The sequence below is a fragment of the Otolemur garnettii genome, unplaced genomic scaffold (assembly GCF_000181295.1).
Source record: "Otolemur garnettii isolate 467f Iridium unplaced genomic scaffold, OtoGar3 scaffold00049, whole genome shotgun sequence".
Lineage (NCBI taxonomy): Eukaryota > Metazoa > Chordata > Mammalia > Primates > Galagidae > Otolemur > Otolemur garnettii.
The window spans coordinates 7,723,855-7,744,580 of NW_003852444.1; positions in this window are offsets into that span (position 1 = coordinate 7,723,855).

Sequence of the window (20,726 nt, forward strand, 5' to 3'; positions counted from 1 at the left end):
TGCCGAACTTCTTTCTGGGCTCAGCTCCCCGTCTTTGACTTCATAGATTCTGATTCCAACCAGTTCTTCTTCCTTTGTTCAGGAGCCTCTGACCAGGGTTGCTACCAGTCAGCCATCTTCCCAGAATCCCTTCATTGGCTGCTCTATACTGTATGTTTTTTGTAGCCTGATTTTTTATTTTATATGTCATTATCTCATCTAATTCAAGAAATAAAAACTTGATTATCAATAGCTAAATAGTGTTTCATGTATACATGTATCAGAATTTCATTTTATTTTACTTTGGTTTTTTGGAGACAGTCTCATTTTGTTGCCCTTAGTAGAATACCATGGCATCACAGCTCACAGCAACGTCTAACTCTTGGGCTCAAGTGATCCTCTTGCCTCAGCTTCTCGAGTAGCTGGGACCACAGGCACCCACCACAATGCCCCACTAGTTTTAGAGATGGGTCTCAGGTCGCTTTTGCTCAGGCTGGTCTGTAATCTGTGAGCTCAGGCAGTCCACCGGCCTTGGCCTCTCAGAGTGTTGGGATTATAGGTGTGAGCCACGGAGCCTGGTTGGAATTTTAAAAACAATTATCTTATTGCTAAATATTTAGATTGCTTCATATGCTCAATATAGTGAATGGTGTTGAAAAATTTGTGCTTGAAAACTTTTCTTACATTTTTGATTCTTACTTGGGATTAAGGCTCCTTCTGGCTATACTGGCTTCTCAGATTTTCCTAGATTTTGGTGACCTTGACGGTTTTGAGGGTATTGTTTGGGTGGCAGTCTTATTTTTAGAGGAGAGATGATAATTCAGTTATGGATATAGTCAGATTTAACAAAGTCCCTGTTATTGGCCATTTGACTTGCTTCTGCTTTTCACTATTAAAAACCTAATTCCATTTTTTAAAAGTTGCTTCATGTCTTCCCGCGTTTATTATGGCAGAGGATGTTAATGAGGTCATACAGCTCTTTGTTTATTTCCAGGTCATCTGTCACTTGTCCATCTTGCCCCCAGGGGTGTCAGGCTGGTCATACTAACTCCCACTCTCTCACCTTACACAAACTCAGAAATAATAAAAACTGTGTTCTAGCCAGACCTAATTCTTTTTTTTTTTTTTTGTAAATATCCTGTTACTTTTGTTTAGTTTTATTTGGTTTTACCTTTCTGTTGTCTCAATGTTTTTATGACTGTTTACTGGCACGTATTTTAATAGAAAAATTATAATATTTCATTTTCAAATTTTAACTTACTTGGATTTCCCTCAGCTCTAAAATTTTTTTCCTCCTTTCAACTTGTGGCTGGTTATGGCTTCACTTCCTTTTATTATTTGTTATTTCCTTCCTTCTTTCTTTCTCTCCCTCCTTCCTTCCATTCCTCTTTTCCTCCTTCCCTCCCTTCCTCCCTTCCTTCCTTCCTTCCATCCTTCCCTCCCTCCTTTCCTTCCTTTTAGGGGGCCAAACTATCTATTATTTATATTCATAAATAGATATAAATTAGTTTATATCTGAAAACAGATTTGTCAGCTTTTCTTTTTTTATATTCTTTTTTCTTTATGTTTTAGTATAGTAGTTAGCATTAAAACATCTGTAGATAATATAAATATAAGTCATAAAGCATAATAGAAAATTCGAGCAATCTCGACCATGTTACTCTACAACTGAAACATTACCAGGGCTACAGTCCAGAGGATTTCCCTGTGCCGTCCTCCTTTACTCTACAAGGTATCCATTCCCAGCAGAACCCAGTCTCACTTTGTTTTTGTCATCACTCTACATTTTAAAATAGTTTCTAAAACTCTCATGTTTATGTATATACATCCATCTTCATGACAGCTTACTGGTTCATTTTGACAGATAAGGTACCTAGCTTCTTGTAGATTTCTGGGAACTGTATTTTTCTCCAGCCATCTACTAAAAAATTCTAAAATTCTTTCCATTACATGTAGCTCTAGCTCATTATTTTTATCACAGTGTTGTAAACCATTATATAATACACTATTTTAATTTACCCATTTCTCTGACAATGGACAGTTTACTTCCAGCTTTTGTTTGCAAGATTAGAGTTATAATGAACATATAAGTGTTCTAAGACCTGTTCAAATGTTACTCCAGAGCAGTGATTGTCACCAGTGTGCCCTAGTACACAGATATGCCTTGAGGGGATCTTAGGTGTGCCATAAAAAGTTTTAAAGATTATTAATTGAGCATAGTAAGTATATATTTCTTTTTACTTTTTTATTACAAACATAATTTAAGTGTGCCTCAGAAGTTTAAATACAGAGTCAAGTGCGCCATCAGATAAAAAAGGTTAAAAACACTGCTCTAGAGTTTTACCTATGGGTCAAATTGCCATGTCATAAGGAATATGGACATTCACCTTTACAAAGTAATACCAACTTGTTTTCAAACTATTTGTACAGATTTATATGGTCACCCTCAGTTTATAGACATTTAAGATGACCCACAACCTCTTTTGATATTATCAGAAGTTGCAAATTTTAACTTTTTTAATTAATTTAAAATTATATCTCATTGTGGGCTTAACTTACATATTTCTGATGGTAATTTTGAGTATCATTTTGTGTCTTTATAGCTATTTCGTGTGGTCTTATCTGTTAAAAACTCTGTTTTGTCCTATTTTTTGTTGGATTTTTAAAATTTATATGTAGAAGTTTCTTTAGAGATGATCCGTTACTTGATAAACTTCCTCATTTTTGATTCCCTTAAAATATCTTTATTTCTCCCTTGCTCTTGAAAGGTTATTTGGTAGGTATGCAATTTTACTTGACAGTCATAATTCTTTAAACAGGATCCTACTAATTCACTGTCATCTGGTTTCCACTGCTGCTTTTGTGTCTGCTGTCAGTCTAATTGGCATCTTTTTAAGGCTATTATTTCTCTTTGCCTGCTTTTAAGATTGTCTTCCGGTCTTTATTGTTATGGATTTCATCATGATATATTGAAGTGTCTTTATTTTAAACTTTAGTCTTTAAGGAGTAAGTGTATAATGTTTAAACCACTGACTGACTTTTAGATTTCACAATTATATTTTATCTCTTAAAGTTCTATTTTGGGGGGGAAAACAGCCTTGTTATTTACTTGTGTAGTTTTGTTTTTATCCTTTATTTCTCTTTAACAGGCTGAGTAAAAAATGAATGCAGAAATAAATTTTAAAAATGTACCCTATCCAGAATATGTGTGTGGGTCTGCTATGGGGGATTATGGAGGAAGATTCGCAGAGTGTGCCATTGGTCTCACTGACAAAGGTGCAAGTCTCTCCACTTTTCTGTCTGTTTTACCTTCTCAATGTCCTCTCATTTCCTGAAGGAACGTCTCAAGTTCATCTTGCCCAGCACTGATTTCATGTTCTGTCGTGCCTCTTCTGTCCTTATTTGTTCTCATCCATATTTTACTTCTTCCCTTTCATTTTTAATTTTATTACAAACTGACTCTATCATTATTCTCAGCTTTTTATTTACATCTGCTTCTCCTACAGCTCTTTCTCATCTTGAACTGTAGTTTCATCAATTCATTGTCCATTTCTCCTTTCTTAGAGGTCACATTTTCTCAGATTGTGTTGAGAACACAGAAACTGATGTGCTATAAATTTTAATGTCTGTTTCCTTCCTCAATAGTACTAATATTATGGATGTTTTTTGTCCTCTTCTGCCACAGATGCTCTCGTAGTTATCTGTTTGTGTTGGTCATTTTTGAAATGAGAGCTATATTCTAGCACAGCATAATATTTATTGAAAATGGAAGAGATACAGAGATAAAGAGATAGCAGCTTTCTCTCAATTATTATCACTGTGTCTGATTTTTGTTAGAATCCTGGAGATAGACAGCAAACTAGAGAGCTGGTAAGTCAGTATACTCATAGTCAAATTGTACCTACGTGAGAACTTCTGAAATAGAATATCCTGGGCCTCTGCATGTTCTTTTTACTAGAAAGAGAAGAAAATCCTTATCCAAGATCTAAGCTACTTATGGTTTTTCTCTTTCTAGAAACTGCTTTGTACCACCACCTTCAGAGGGCATTGCTGGCTCAACTTCCCCTGCTTCATCCCTCTCTTGCCCTTTCTGTTACTAACTTCACATGTCATGATACAAAGCGACACCCACCTATTTCAGCACTCAGCTGTGTTCTCGTACTAGGAAATTTCATGTTGGAATGGTCGTGGGAAAAGAGGATGAGGTGAGAGACAAAATGAACCCTATAAGCTAACAAGGCAGATTTCTGCCTGCTTTATATTTTATATTTATATTATATTTGGGGTTGATATAGCTCCTGGGACTTCAAATCCAGATAGAAGGCAACAAAGACAGGAAAAGGCATTTCCATGTAGATATTTGTGCCAGGCAGAAAACTTTAGCTTGAGCAATTTTAATATTAATATTACCACACGTTAATGTTTTCTTATTGCATTGTGTTAGTTTTAAATTACTGAAAATTTTTCTCATATTCTATTAGTAAGTTGTTTCTTATTTGTTTTTGATGATACAGATTTTCTTTTTATTTGCAGTCCTCACAGGTAAGTTCTTGGGACCTCAGAGAGACCCAGTCATGGAATGCTAGGCAGACACTTTCTCCCTCCAGAAGCTGGCTTGGTTTTATTAGAAACATAGCATCCCCACTCAAATGTCATAATTTGTTCTTTACTTGTCAAAGAGAAAAACATCACAGAAGCAACTCAAAAACCTTATTTATGTTCTTTAGCCATTGCTTGTCCATGATGCCTGCTCCTTCCCACAGCTTCAGCTGGGTAAGACTTACATCTTTGTCTAAGTTGTATATTTGCATTTTATTGACAAGGTCTTAAGCTTGGGAATACAGAGATCTAAATTCTAGCTATGTCAACAACCAGAGCATGTAATCTTGGGCCTAGCACTTAAACTTCATGGCTACCAACTCTTTTTTTATTTCTCAAGTGAGACAAAGAACTTGCCTCTTCAGCTTCAAGGGGTGCAATCAAGTCAACATAGAGGTTTTTGAGGAGTTGCATTTCAAGCCAATAAGGTAAAGAATGGTAAAGTGAAGGAAAGTAAGAAATAGCACTGGAATGTGGAAGAGAATACAGAAAAAAGAGGGTCACGAGCAACAGCAACTTCTTGCAGTTTTTGTAGAGCAGTGGCGCTCAAAGTGTGGTTGCTCCAGAGAGCAACAGCAGCAGCTATGGAGGGCTTGTTACAGATGTAACAGCTGTACCAAAGAAACCAGGAACTGTGAGGGCAGGACTCAGCCATTTGTGATTTACCAGGCCTGTGAGGATTAATGAACTGTGGTATATGTACATCATGAAATACCATTCAGCCATAAAAAAATGGAGTATTTATATCTTTTTTTATTTACCTGGATGTAGCTGAAGAACATTTCCTTAGTAAAGTATGTGAAGAATGAAAAAGTAAGCATCCCACGTAGTCAAAACTAATGTGAAACTAGTAGATTAACAACTATAACCCCATTGAAAGAAAAAAAGGATTAAATTCAGGAAGGGGGAAGAGGGAGGAGAGAGCAGGGAGAGAAGAAGGGGGCGGGTGTTTGATATGCTTTCACCTAATGGATGCAGTCTAAGGGCATATGGCACACCCACTCAACTACAACTTGGTCTTTTACTTCACAAACACAAATAATGTAACCTAATCATATGTACCCATATATTAATCTGAAATTTTTAAAAAAGAGGCAGAAAAAGAACAAAAAATGTTCCAACTTTTTCATATTCTTGCCAACATCTATTATTTTCCACTTTTTAATTATAACCATCTCTGTGAATGTGAAGTTCCATGTCGCATCATTGTGATTTGCATTTCCCTAATGACTAATGATGTTTAGTATCAGTTAATATGTTCATTGACCATTTGTATATGTTTTATGAATACACATATATTAAAGTACTTTGCCTATTTTTAATTGAGCTGTTGGTATTTTTGTTGTGTGGTAAGAAGTTTTTTATGTAATCTGATATTAAATCCTTTCACATTTGTGGTTTTCAAATATTTTCTTCTAATTTGTAGGTTGTTATTTTGCTTTCTTGTTAATATTTTTTGATGCACAAAAGTTTTTAATTTTGAGGAAGTTCAAATTATCCGTTTTGTTGCTGCTTATGCTAAGAAGTCATTGTGGAACCCATTATCATAAAAATGCACTTATGTTTTTATCTAGGAGTTTATGGTGTTATGTTTTATATTTAAGTTGCTAGTACATCTTGAGTTAATTTTTGTTTATCAGTTATGTGAAGCAGGGGTCTAACTTCATTCTTTGCACATGGTAGTTGAATTATACCTGTACCATTTGTTGAAAAGGTTATTCTTTCTCAGCTGAATGGGCTTGACACCCTTTTCAAAATTCATTATCCATAGTTGTTCAGAATTCTTTCTGCACTCTCAATTTTATTCCATATTTCTATACAACTAACGTCAGGGGATTACCACACTGTTTTTATTACTATAGCTTTGTAGTAACCTTTGAAATTAGGAAATGTGCATCTTCCAATTGTATCCTTATTTTTCAAGATTCTTTTAATTATTCAGAGTCCCTAGCAATTCCATGTGGGTTTGAGGATCAGCTTTTAAATTTCTGCAAAATAAGCTGCTGGAACTTCAGAGAAATTATATTGAATCTGTAGATCACTGTAATATTGCCATGTTAAAGAAGTTAATGTAGAATTCCATAAATGTGGAATTCTTTCTATATGTTTAGGTGTTTTAAAATTTCTTTTCAACAATATTTTCTAGTTGTCAGTGTCTGGCATTTTTAATTCCTTGATTAAATTTATGCCTAGGTATTTTATTATTTTGTGTTATTATATATGAAATTACTTCCTTAATTTTCTTCAGGTTATTCATTGCTGATGTAGAGAAACACAAATAATTGTTGTGTATTGATCTTGTATCTTGCAATTTTGCTGAGTGTTTATTATCACTAGTTATCTGTAGGTGTTTACTATCTTCCCTGTGGATTCTTTGGAATTTTCTACATATAGAATCATTCCATTTGTGAATTGAGATAATTTTACTTCTTTTCCAATTTAAGTGCTTTTAATTTCCTTTCCTGCTTAATTGCCCTGGCTAGTACTTTCACTATAATATTGAATAGCAATGGGAAAACAGGCATAATTGTCTTCTGCTGATCGTAGTGGGGGAGCTTCCAGTCTTTCACCATTTAATGTGATGTTAGATGTAGATTCTTCATACCTCCCTTTTATCACTCCTTGTTTTCTGAATATCCTTATTATGAAAGCATATTGTATTTTGTTAAGCACCTTTGCTGTGAAAATTGAGATTATCATATGCTGTTTTTCTTCATTCTATTAATAACATGTATTATATTGATTGTTTTCTTAAGTATTAAACAATTCTTGCATTCTTGGGATGGATAAATCCCTGTTAGTCAAGGAATATAAGTCTTCTATTGAGGTGGATGTTTCCTTCTATTCCTAGTTTTCTGCATATTTTCATTATTTTTTCACTCAGAAATGTATTAATATTGCATATGAGGTTATTTTGCTGGATTTATTAGTATTTTATTGATGATTTTGTAACTGTATCCATTAGGACATGTATTTGTAATTGTGTTTCCTTTTAATCTCTTTATCTGGTTTGGTATCAAGGTAATGCAAACCTCATAAATGAATAAAAATGTTCCTCCTTTCAAATTTTAAAAAAATTGAGAATTATTAATATTAATTCTTCTTAACTATTTTGTAGACTTCACCAGTATTGCTCATCTGTCTTTTGTTGGGAGATTTTTCTTTACTAAGATTCTATATTTCTTCTTTAGTCATTTTAAGTAATCATGTGTTTCTAGGAATATGTTACCTGACTGTCATCCAATTGTCCATAACATTCTCTTATAATCATTTTTTATTTCTTTAGGTCATAGTTACTTTTTGTTTTATTTTATTTATTTTTATCTTTTCTTCTTGTCAGTCTATCTAAATGTTTGTAAATTTTGTTAATGTTGTCAAAGAACCACCTTTTGGGTTTGTTGATTTTTCTCTATTGTTTTAATTTCTGTAATCATTTTTGTCTACTTTAATTTTTATTATTCCTTTTTTTCTGCTAGCTTTGTATGTAGTTTTCTCACCATTTTCTAGTTTACCAAAGTTTAAAGTTAGGTTATTTACTTAAGTTTTTTTCCTCTTTTTAATGGGGACAGTTACAATTATAACTTTCCCTCTCAGTCCTGCCTTCAGTGGATCTAATCAAAGGTGGCATTTTTAAAAATCTTATCTTCTTTGTCTCAAAGTATTTCCTCATTTCTCTTCTGATTTTTCCTTAGTCCATTCGTTATTCTAAATTTTTTTTTTTAATTTCCATGGACAGTGGTTAAGGCTAAGTTCATTTAAAACATTTCCTGATACTGTAGTGAATAATGCAAAAGGAAGAACAGTTAGGAATCTCCATCTCTTCATCATTTCTTCTGATGACCTTCCCAGCATGGCAGCTTCAAGAAACTAAACCGATTTGAAGGCCTAGGGCTCCAAAGGTGTATGAGATGAGAGAGAAAGCCTGCAGGAAACTGTGCCCTCACATTGCATCACTTCTTTGTTGTTCAGCCCAGTCACAGGCTCTTTCCAAATCTGAGAGGAAGGAACACAGTTCCCATTTCCCAGTGGGGAGATTGTCACCATCCTACTTAAGAAAAACTTGTAAGCTGGAAGATATTTTTGTGGTTATTTATATGAACACAATTTGACAGTGTGATAACAATAATATTCTGAATTGCAAATTTTCAAGTTTATATAATGATAAAATATCTGATATTAAAAATAATGAACTTGTGGGGATTGAATAAAACAACCAATAGTTTTCATTGCATAATAATCCCGTTTTCAATGACTATCTAATATCTTATATTCAAATAAATTATATCTTCCTTTGCTACTTTTCAATAATCACAAAATGATTCAAGTACTGTCACCTGTGTAAACAAAGTAACAATTTGTACAGTTGTGTCTACACTGTTACACTCTTCAATCAGGTTTTCTGGGCATGTGTGTAGCCCAGAATGAGACCCATAAGTTCAACTATATAATCACATTTATCTATGTATAAATTTATATTTACCTTGTTGTACGGAACTCATCAGCCTTTCATTTCTTCATACAAGGTTTACTAGGTACATGTATGGGTACTGAGGAATATACAAAAAAGAGAGACATAGAAATGTAGAAATGTCCAATGAAACATAGGATCATATAATCTATATATTGATGTATACTTTCATTCCAAGAAAAGAATGCAAATTGTCAAATACACTGAGTAATGTCAGAGCCCCATCTCTTTTCATTTGCAATATCAAAACAGCCCCCAAAGCAGCTCTATTTTTGTGTACTCATTTCTGAACTTGTGCCAGTTAGAACAAGGGAGAAAAAGGTTGGACTGATGTACACTGGAAAAGGCACAGTGACTGTAGAAGAAAGAACCTGAGGAAGGAGGAGAACGATAATGAGAAAGGTAAAAGTCTTCATAGGCTGGTCAAGTGAAGGATCATGTAAGAGACAGGAACACTTTTCAGGGCTGGTGGTAACAGAGCTCTAATGAGGGAACTTTGGGGAGATAGTCGGCTAGAAAGAAAAGTTAAGGAGTGTTGCACTGTGTTTGAATGGAACTCTAGAGAGGATTTTCCTTTAAACTTCAATTAAAAATTAAACAGGTGTTCAGTCATTTGGGGGTGTTAGATTGTCATTTCTTTCGAATAGGACACCATATTAATACACACCAGTATCTTTAATCAAGATACAACTGCTTTCTTGTCTGATCACTGAGAATATTTATGAAGGAGAACAAACAATTAGAAAAATAAGAGTGGAAAGAGCACTTAGTTAGGAATTACAAATTATGAATACTGGTCTGAGTTCAGAAAGGACTAAGATTCTTTTTTTGTCTGTAACCTGCTAAGATTCTGTTTTATTTTAATTGTAAGACAAAAATAAAAACATACAAAAGACATATTAGACTGACTTGATGCCCTTACCAAATATAATTTGTTCACAAGGGGATACTGAGTGAGATAATGTGCAATATTAATTCTATATAAATCGCTGGGATTGACTTTAAAAAGTTTCTGGGAATTGACTTTTAAAAGATACCATCTTTTTGCCATGACCACCTCTACAAGGGAACCCACTTCTGAGACAAACTATCTTGCTTCTTTGGCAACTCATCTTCATTCAACTGATAAGGCAGATTGATCCCGTGCAGTCCTTGGAGTCATCAAAGAGACCAATTCTATTGAATATCAATTTGATGTGTTTTAGTTCAGTAGACAAAGGTTTGAGGTTTCTGGGAGATGCACAAAGCAACTGTCTCAAGAGCCTGAAAATTATGAGGGTTTTTTTTTTGGCCTAAATTATTATATCATTCATATATCATTAAACAAAATATATTTGACAATAATTTTTTTTCAAAACTTCACTCACTGTGGCATACAGACTCTTTTGAAACTATTCCTGTTATTCCTATCATTGCCATCTTATAGAAGCATAAGGTGGCAGAGAAAATGTCTTGGGAACTACAGTCCTGTTCAATCTATTAACTTCAAGCAAATTTCAAATTCTGTCAGAGTACACTTTCCTCATCAGTGAAATAAGGGGCTTGAACAAGAAAACAACTACACTTATTTTCACCTAAAGTAATCTTTGTCTTTATCATCTTTTAATGTGTTTATTCTAGAAGGTTAAAAAAAAAGAGCAAATATTTGTCACTGAGAGAGGCAAAAGCCTAGAACAAAGCAGAGGAAAACTTCACAAACAATAAGAGACAAAAACTCAGTGTTGTACAACTGAACATGAGCGAATATATTAGATGCCCACAATCAACATCAGCATTCCTCCTTATAATTATTATTCTGTTTTTCACTGGCATGATTTTGAACATCAATACTAAGATCCACATCAACTACTGTCCCCGACTACTCCTTTATCCAAACATGTTCTTCCAACATGACCTGATATTCCCATTATCAGAGAAATTAAATTGGTTTTAGATAGAGGGATTACTTTCTTCGGTAAAACTATTTATTAGCATGTACAACCATAGAGAGTGAACTCCAACTTACACTACAGAAAAAAACATTTTCTGCCTTTACTGGCATCTCTAATTTGGCCCATTATATGGGAACTTCAAGCATTTGGAAGTTTTAGAGAAATATCTTCCCTTTTCCATGGTGCCCTTTCAATCGTTTCTTTACAAAATAAATGAATTAGAAGAGAAACTTAAGCACTGTGTGAAAATGGAGAAACATGTTTGTAAGCTTGTGAAAGGCTGGTGCACACGTGTTGTGGGCTTTCTGTCATTCTAAGCAGCCTGGTGTTAAGAGTTCTGTCATGTGCGTTAAAGTTATAGAATCAGGTTTTCTTTCTGACATGAGATGAAAAGTAAAATTCCAAACAGGTAAATTACATTTAGAGGAAAATTTTAGAAGTCTTGATTCTGGCCATAGTTGAAACCTTTTATTTTTTCCCCAATCTATCTCTCATCAGTGGCAACTATGATACTTGATATTCATCCATCTGACTAACGCCCATGTTCACATTTCAATCTTTTTCTGAGTTTGTAAAAGGGAGGGTCAGAAGAAACGATGACTCACAAAATGTTAACAAATGAATCATGGACCAAGAAAGCATAAAAACAGAACTTCAACTTTTGGTTACCAAAGTAACACTTGGCATGACAGCTTGTATTATATGTAAGCAAATCTTCACTGCCTTCCTCATCCCAGTGTTGTCAGAATACAAGTTTATAAGCCATTGACATTGAGCTTAGCTTGGACACGTGATTTACTTTCACCAGTGTTAGTAGAACAAAGTATAGGAACCAGTCAAAGGTTGGTTCTTCTGCCATCCACATGTCCTTGGCATCCCACTGGTACAAAGACAAAGAGATATACAGAGAAGACCTATATTTAAGCTACACAGCTTGGAGCCAGATTGGGTCAATCCCAGACTCTATTTAGCCTCATCCAAAAAACACATAGACTCATTAGCAGTAGTACAAACATTCATTCCTTACATGACTCTGAGTTTTTTAGTAGTTTGTTAAATGTTTATAATTAATACACATGGAAAAATATGGTTTCTATTGAGAATAGAGTTGAAATATCTGAATACTTTTGTTTGCTGCGCCTTGCAATGCAGCTAGCATCTGTCATAGTCTAGCTGGGTATCAATTAGGTAGCCACAGAGGATTCTGAACATGATCTTGTTCTACACCATCTAGGACTAGCCTGGCCTATGAATGAATTTAGACTCTGTTCTGCATAAGTGAAAACATGTTAGAGTTTCAGAATATGGGCTATTTGGCCATTAGTTGAAAGGCATTTTATTTCCCTTATTGTTTCCCACACTTAGAACTCTATACATCATGAGGTTTTGATCTGTAGGTTTATAAGCACAAAGCATGACTAGATGAGATGAAATTATCCACTGGAAATGGCATTCCTCTTATATCGCTCTGACCTATATTCCTGAGATCCCACCCTGTAGTACATGTAATTTTAAAACTAAAAATAGATGCATACACTGAGACCAAAGATTAGACTAAAAGTAAGGAAGATATTTTAATTGTGTGATCTAAGGAAATCTAACAGAAGAGAGGAAAAAAACTCATAGAACCATTTAGTGATTTTCCCCAAAGAAACTCCCAAACAGGCATTGCTATAGAAGTGTCTTCTTAAAGCCATAGATATGATTCTTAGTATAGCTGGCTTGGTAGTCAGATTGTTTCTCAATTTTCTTTTCTACCTATTCTTGACCTCTTTTCACCCCTAAAATACATAGAGGTATCTTGAATTTTTAATTTTAGGAATAATCTACTGGCTTCTTAGGGTGACGGGATTTAACTTTCTTTATCACCAACCTCATGCCTTGTTTGTCCTGTACCATCCTCCCAACATAGTTATAACTTAGTTTCTGCTTAAAGCAATAGCCAATGTTTGTATTATGGCTCTGTGAATAATACTGCTGAGTCAAGTAGTATATTTTGAATATACATTCTTTATCTTTCAATTTTTTGCGTTTGGTGGTTGAAAATCACTTCATTCTTTTTCATTTGCTTGGTTTTTGATAATCTCATAAATACTTTTCTAATGCTCCAGTAGATCTTTCTGAAGCCCAGGAACAATTTTATAGAATTTCAAACAAAGGAGCGAGTCAATTTGTCTTGGTTTTTGTCTTTTAAAGACCTCCTATTTCTACAGCTCTTAGTCATATGTCTCTTTGCCGTGATTCTATTTGTCTAATATTTTGTTTTTCACTTTTATACTCTCTTTTGTTTTGAGATTAAACATACAATAGAGTACATTATACTTAGAGCACATAACACGTATGTCTGTGTGTAAAAAGCTTGTAACTGGCTCTCAGATCCAGATAAATCATCACTTCCACCTCTGGGGTCTCTGGTGCCCTGTTCTAGTCAATAACACAACCCTCCCTCCTTGGTATCCCCCTGCACTCCCCACAGGTAACTTCTACTTTGATTTCTACCACTTGAAATATATTTAAATGAAATCATTGGTGTGTGAATTCTCTTGGTCAACATACTATCTGCAAGATGTGTCCATGTTATCATGTGCAACCAAACTTTGCATTTAGTATTTATTAACTGTGTAGAATAGGATTTGTTTATTTAATCTACTGTTGGTGGACAGGAGGGAATTATACTGGTTTTGTCTATATAAATAAAGTTGCTAAGAACATTCTTTTGCATTACTTTTGGTGGACTTATCCACCAGAAATATATAATAATATATATATACACAGAAGTGTCAATAACCTGTGCAAAATTTATTTTCTTTTTGAATATATTTGGTTGAAAAAACATACATAGAAGGTTCTACTGTGTGCACGAATAAATGTGTATGGTTAAGTCCGGCCAACATATCGGTTCTACAGAACACATTCATGGATATAACTGCTACATTACTCAGAGTTTGTTGAGTAAGATTATCTATAAAGTGGTGGCGCTTATCTTCACTACTGCTTTGTCTATGTTCTGTCAATACCCTCAATGCCCTATTCTCTTGTTTTTTACTGGTCCTGCTTCACCAACAGAAAGTCCTTGGGAGAAGTTAGCACTTGGTTTTGGCTGCCATAATGCTCAGAGTTCTATTTTAATACTTAATTGGTCTAGATTTTTGCTGCTTTACGTTAATTATCTTCTCCTATTTTAAAAAATCTAAATATATGTATACATTAATAATTCTATTAAATGGGATTTTTCTTGTAGTCTGTCTCTTGTGGAATAAAGAAAATATTAAAAATAAAGCAATAAATGCATGGATTATTTAAAGTTTGGTCTGTACTTGCTAATCTCACTCATTCTCTGTTCCACTCTACCACCAAGAACAGGATCAATTGAGACATACATAAGTCAGACAGGGGAGTTATCAGTGTATGTAATCTATTACTTGTAAAACAGAATTGGAGAATAGGGCTTGTTCTGTGGTCAGCAATTATATCCCCTGGGAGTAAACGTATCCTCTCGAAATTGTATCTCCCCCCACATCAAGGGTTTTGTCTGCCAGGCTTCTCTGAAATAGAGGGGGAAATCCTGGCTGGGTTACCTAGACATAGAGCCCTCTCTAAGTTCATCTGTCAAAAACATTACTCTGAGGCAACAGTGACAAAATCTCCTAAAGGACCATAGTGGAAATATAGAGAGGAAAACATGTATGTTTATAATATCGACACAGTGTTTACCACGTGGTAAGCACTATTTTAAGAACTTTACATTTATTAAAATATTTAATCTATCCATAAATTCTACTAGATACCTCCATTTTATTGATGAATAATTATAGGCATAATAAAAATAAGTGATATGTCCAAGCCCATGCTTCTACTAAGAGGATAAACTGAGGCTTATACCCATGCAGTCTATGACCAGAGTTTATAAGGCTTCCTATCATCGACTAAAGTATTTCCCCCTTAATATTTGGAGTTTAATAAATGAACCCATGGAGCCTTGAGAGATACCCAGGTCATTCAAGAAAGAATTCCAGTTTTCACATGGGCCACTTTTTCAATATATGGTATTGCTTTTTTGTCTTTATTGTATGGAATATGAGAAGTTTACCCTTTTACTCCCATTCATCCCAGACCCAGGATTCTGAAATGGGTCTGGATGATACATTAAGTAAGTTAATGCAAAGATCAGCTCATATTCCAAAGTTGATGTCTCATTGTTATTATTATTATTTGCACTTCAAAAGTTTCCCCATCATTCTATTGCTTATACCTCAATAGTGCAATCAAAATAAGTAACTCCATAAAATCGTTCTAAATTTATTCATAGACATAAAAATATCTCAACTTGAGGCAATATGAATACTTTTCCATTATTCAATTATCAAGGAAAAATTAAGGCCCAAACATTTAATCTAGCTCTTGCAAGTCAAAGTCCTAAGGAATAAAAATTATTAAATAATCTTTAAGAATTTATTATGTTCACTTGTAGTCTTTGGAGAGGTGTCCAAGTCCTGAGGAATAGGGGTGCTTAATAACAGCCTGAGACTATATGACAAGGTGTGGGATATGTCCCAAATGTAAAATATTCAAATCTATGTCTCGTATGAATACAGGATTGTAAGTGTTCCAATGAATTAATGGATCAAATATTTATTGTTTCTCATTATAGTCACCAGAGAGCTAAGGGGAGTACTTTGATGATGACCGTGGTGATATTCAGAAATGACATATGTAGCACTTTCTCAAGGATGAGTTCACAAACTTAATTTCAGACCTCATACAACAGTTCTGATGGGCATTCCAGAAAAAGAGCTCCAGAATTGCTCTGAAGGGGGACCTAGGCATGGGTGTCGGTACAGAGCTTCACATGAGGAATACTTTGAGGGTGATCATAGTGATATTCGAACCGAAGTATGTAGCTCTTTTTCTAGGATGAGTTTGTGAACTTAACTGTCTGACCTCACGAATCACATGGAATATACTAAATGTGTTAATTTTAACATATCTATCATTACAATAAATTATAAATATATAAGAAAGCAGTTTCCTTACTAACTCATTCTGTTATTTTGGAATATGGTACTGTCATTATATACATATTTAAACACATGTGCACACATGTTCACACCCACATGTACTATGTTTAAAGTACTGATATAAATGTTGGACTTGTTTGCAATAAGAATAATCTTGGTTGCTCTGTAAGCAAACCTTTGTCCCTGAGCATGAAAATGCATATATCAAAGTAGATACAGCAGGGTACTGGTTTTAAAAACTCTTAAGGAATTTTAAAACCTACAAAAATAATTTTTATTAGCACAACATATATTGACCTTCATTTTATTCAATACCATATTTCACAAAGGATGTTAGCTAATTGCATTAATATTGTAAACAAGTATATACGGAATAATCTACTTTTAAAACACAACAAGCTATTTTCAAGCTCTTTTGGAAACTATTTTTTGCAGCATATGTTGGCATATAATGTGTTAATTTCAAATGGGGTTTATTCAATTCTTGGAGGAAAACATGTCAATTAACTTCCCTTTGGAGGAACTATACATTACCCAAAATAGCCCTCAGTATCTTGGAGCCTTTTAAAAAATAATTTCTTATATTTTAAACATATTTCACTCATTCTTACCAGACTAAGTAGTTTAACTTAAAATCTAGTAATGTAAAGAGAATAGATTTTAATGCTAGACAAATCTGTTATGTAAAACCTACCTCTATTATTTTCTAATTGTGTGAACTCACGCAAAATTAACTTCTCTGAGCCTCATTTCTAATGTATTTTTAAGTGGATATAACAAGAAGTATCAACTTCCTAGAACTTTGGGCAGTTTGGTAGAGATAATGGTCATAAACTTTATACTGTGGGACTAGCACAGCATTGATGTTCAATATGTGTTAGTTTCAGCGTCTATTTATCCAACATCTGTGAGATTTTATCCTAAAATGTAAATGTGACGATAATGTGCATCTCCCTCCAGCCAGTCTTAATGAGTAAGATTACACTTACCAGCTCTTGTATCTCTTCATGGTAGAACAACAAAGTCTGGATCAGAAATAGATTTTACTTCCTTATGTGTGCATATGTGCCTCCATTTCCTATTGCAACTTGAAGAAAAAGAGGACATTTGTAAGATGATAGTTTGTGGGAAACAATGCAACTACTTAGTCATTCCAAAATATGGCCAAAGAGCTATTTTTATGCTTACATAGGCGCTACAAACATAATTCCATAATGAACTTTTGCTCTAAAAAGTTACTTTATACTTCCAGCATATTAAATATAACAAATGCCAAATGGAATTAAAGAGATGAATGAAACTCAGCACATTTGTTTCTGATCTAAACTCACCCTTGAAAAACACTGGAACAGAATTGCAGATATTCTGTCAAACAAAGCTTTCCTTGTTTTAGTCCTATAAATACTAACCTGTGCTGCGCTTATTGGTACTTCTCTGGGAGCAGGTCACCAGTCATTTTGCAAATACAAATTAGGTAGGGATTGCTTGAGCATGTATTATTCTATTGCCAATTATGTAGGGTAGGTTGATGCATTGATGTCCTGAAGGAAAAGACACACACACACCCCACACACAACACGTTCACACCCATACTGGCAAACTTGAGAAGACCTGGATTCATACCCGGTCTTCAACTCGTCCTACTCACAGGACCATGAACAGGTTAGTCTTTGTCTCTAAAATTCAGTTGTGTCACTCTTAGTTTGCATAATTTGTTATTGTCTAACAATAAACGTTGCATAGTAGATACTGAATAAATAGTTATCTTCCCTTCTTTCTCCTGTAAGTAATGTTACAATCACCTAAAGAAAACTCTTAGGCAGTTTCTGTGATGAATAGAATAATTTGTTTCAAGATACCAGAAATAGGATTTTGACCCCATGCACATCTCCTGCCCCTAATATTTATATTATCCAACAAGCAGATCAACATCATTAAATTAAATGCAAAATTAAATGCTTTTATCAAAGTAATGTTATTTATTTTTTAATTTGATTAAATATTCTTTTTTTTTTTTTTTTTTGAGACGGAGCCTCAAGCTATCCCCCTGGGTAGAGTGCCATGGCATTACAGCTCACAGCAACCTCCAACTCCTGGGCTCAAGCGAGTCTCCTGCCTCCGCCTCCCAAGTAGCTGGGACCACAGGCGCCTGCCACAATGCCTGGCCATTTTTTGGTTGCAGCCATCATTATTGTTTGGCGAGCCTGGGCTGGGGATTCGAACCCGCCACCTTAGGTGTATGTGGCTGGCGCCTTAGCGCCACAGGCGCCGAGCCTGATTAAATATTCTTGATTTAATTTTCAAGACAGTTAAGAAAACACACAGAAAATTTTTGTATGAAATAACCAAACAATTCAGTGAATACTTGTTAGGCATCATTGCATCTTCTGTTGTACTAAGTTCTGATCATGTAAATTAAATAAATCATCGCCCAAAATTTTTACCCTGATACACTGCTAGATAAAATAATGCAGCCACCATAGAAAACAGTCTGGCAACCCTCTAAATAGTTACCCATGGGGATACCAGGTAATCTAGCAGTTCTACCCATAAGTAGTTACAAAGCCATATCCACACAAAAACTGGCACATGAATGTCCATAATGGAAATATTTATAATAGTCAAAAAGTGAAAACAACTCAATGCCCATCAATGGATAAATTGATAAATATAATGATTTGACCCATGCAATGGTTTTTTTTTTTTTTTCAATAAAAATAAATGTTTTACTAACATATACTACTACGTGGATGAATCTTGAAAACTTATGCTAAGCAAAACAAGCCAGTCTCAAAAGGCCACACATTGGCTGATTCCATGTATATGAAATGTGCAGGATAAGAAAATCCATACAGAAAGCATATTGCTTAGGGCTGGGACTGGGGGCAGTGTTGGAAGGGTTGGGAGCCCAGGAGAGGGAAAGGTAGGAGTGTACAGTTTCTTTCTTGAAGTAATAAAGTGTTTTAAAATGGATTGTATAATGGGTGCACAGCTCTGTGAGTATATTAAAATATATTGAATGGTACAGCATGCGGATAGTCTATGTGGATTATATATCAATAAATTGATACAAATAAATAAAGCATAATCCCTGCCCCCTGGATGTATCAAGTGAGAGAGACATGCTAGCACAGTACAATGCCTCCTGCTGCAGAAATCCATTTTGTTCTTTCACCCATTCTTTCTCCCAGCAGATATTTACTGAGCACGCACTCTTCTTTGCAAAACATTCTTGAAAAGAAGCTTAAATTGACAATGTGAAAAGAGAACAGGGGATGGGTGAAGAGAAAGAAAGAAGATAGTGAGTTTCATAAAGAACGCTAGTGTAGACTTTAGAAAAGAGAAACAGCAAAGGAAAGAGAAAGATGTAGTATAAAAATGCAATGCCCACCCACCCAGGAATGGACTAATAACCTGTGGTATATGTAGGCCATGGAATGCTATGCAGGCATTAAAAAGATGGAGACTTTACATCTCTTTAAACTGGATGGAAATGGAACACATTAGTCTTAGTAAAGCATCAGAAGAATGGAGAAGCAAGAATCCTAGGTAATCAATTCTGATATGAGGACAATTGATAACCTAGTACACAGTGGGGGAGGGGTGGGGGGAGGGGGTGCTGGGAGATGAGAGAAGGAAGAGGGATGGGTGTCATGGGGTGTGACACACCACTTGGGGATGAGACACAATTAAAAGAGGAACTTTACCTAAAAATGCAATCATTGTAATCTGGTTCTTTGTACCCTCAATGAATCCCCAACAATAAAAAAAAAAAAACAACTTAATTTGAATTCTTTATATTTTTGTGATTTCTAAGCCTTTTACAAAGGCCAAATATTATTTTCTATTATAGGAAACACTATATAGCTAATTCAAGGCAGAATGTATCATTGCATGAAAACAGTAGTTAAAAATCGCCAAGTAGCTATTGAAGGGACAATAGCAGGGGCTGACTAGATTTCTTAACCTTATTTACAATTAGACTTGAGGTATGCATACACAGATGCTTTCATAAATACCTTTTTAGTCATGTACATATTTTTAGATATACTTCCCCAAAGAGGCACATCTGTACACCTATTTACAGTTGCACATAGGTTCGTGTTGACTAAACATAGTGATCCGTTCAATCAAATAGACGCATACACAAACTCTTATTTGGATTCATTTAAATACATAGGCATACAAACACTGACACCCACACTCACAGGAAGCATCTAGGCAAGCTAAAATGAGTTCTTCAGTTTTAGCAAAAGGAAGAGGGCTGTTTTTCTCACACAATCTTTTAGACTTTTGTAAGTAGAATGCTTTTTCTTTATACTTGCAAAATCTGAATGTATGAAAGATCCCAACTTACCACTGAAATACCTTAGGATTTTGAAGTTAAAATGAAACATTAAACATAGTGACATTAGTTTTTACATCTTTTTCCTAATGCTATACACAATGGTTGTATAAATGTTTGAGGAAAGTAAAAAGTAAGGAGGGTTTGGTCTCATTACCAAAGTTTTTTTGAGCTGGCCTCAGGGACATTGCGGTGGGAACTGCCTGGTGCCCTGGAAAGGGCTGAGAAAAGGGAATCTCGCTCTTTGGAACAAACACTGTAACCTTCAGTTCTATAAACTTAAGAGTTCAAGTGAGTAGATTTTAGATTAAGGATCCAGAAAATAGGGCAGCGCCTGTGGCTCAAAGGAGTAGGGCGCTGGCCCTGTATGCCAGGGGTGTGGCGGG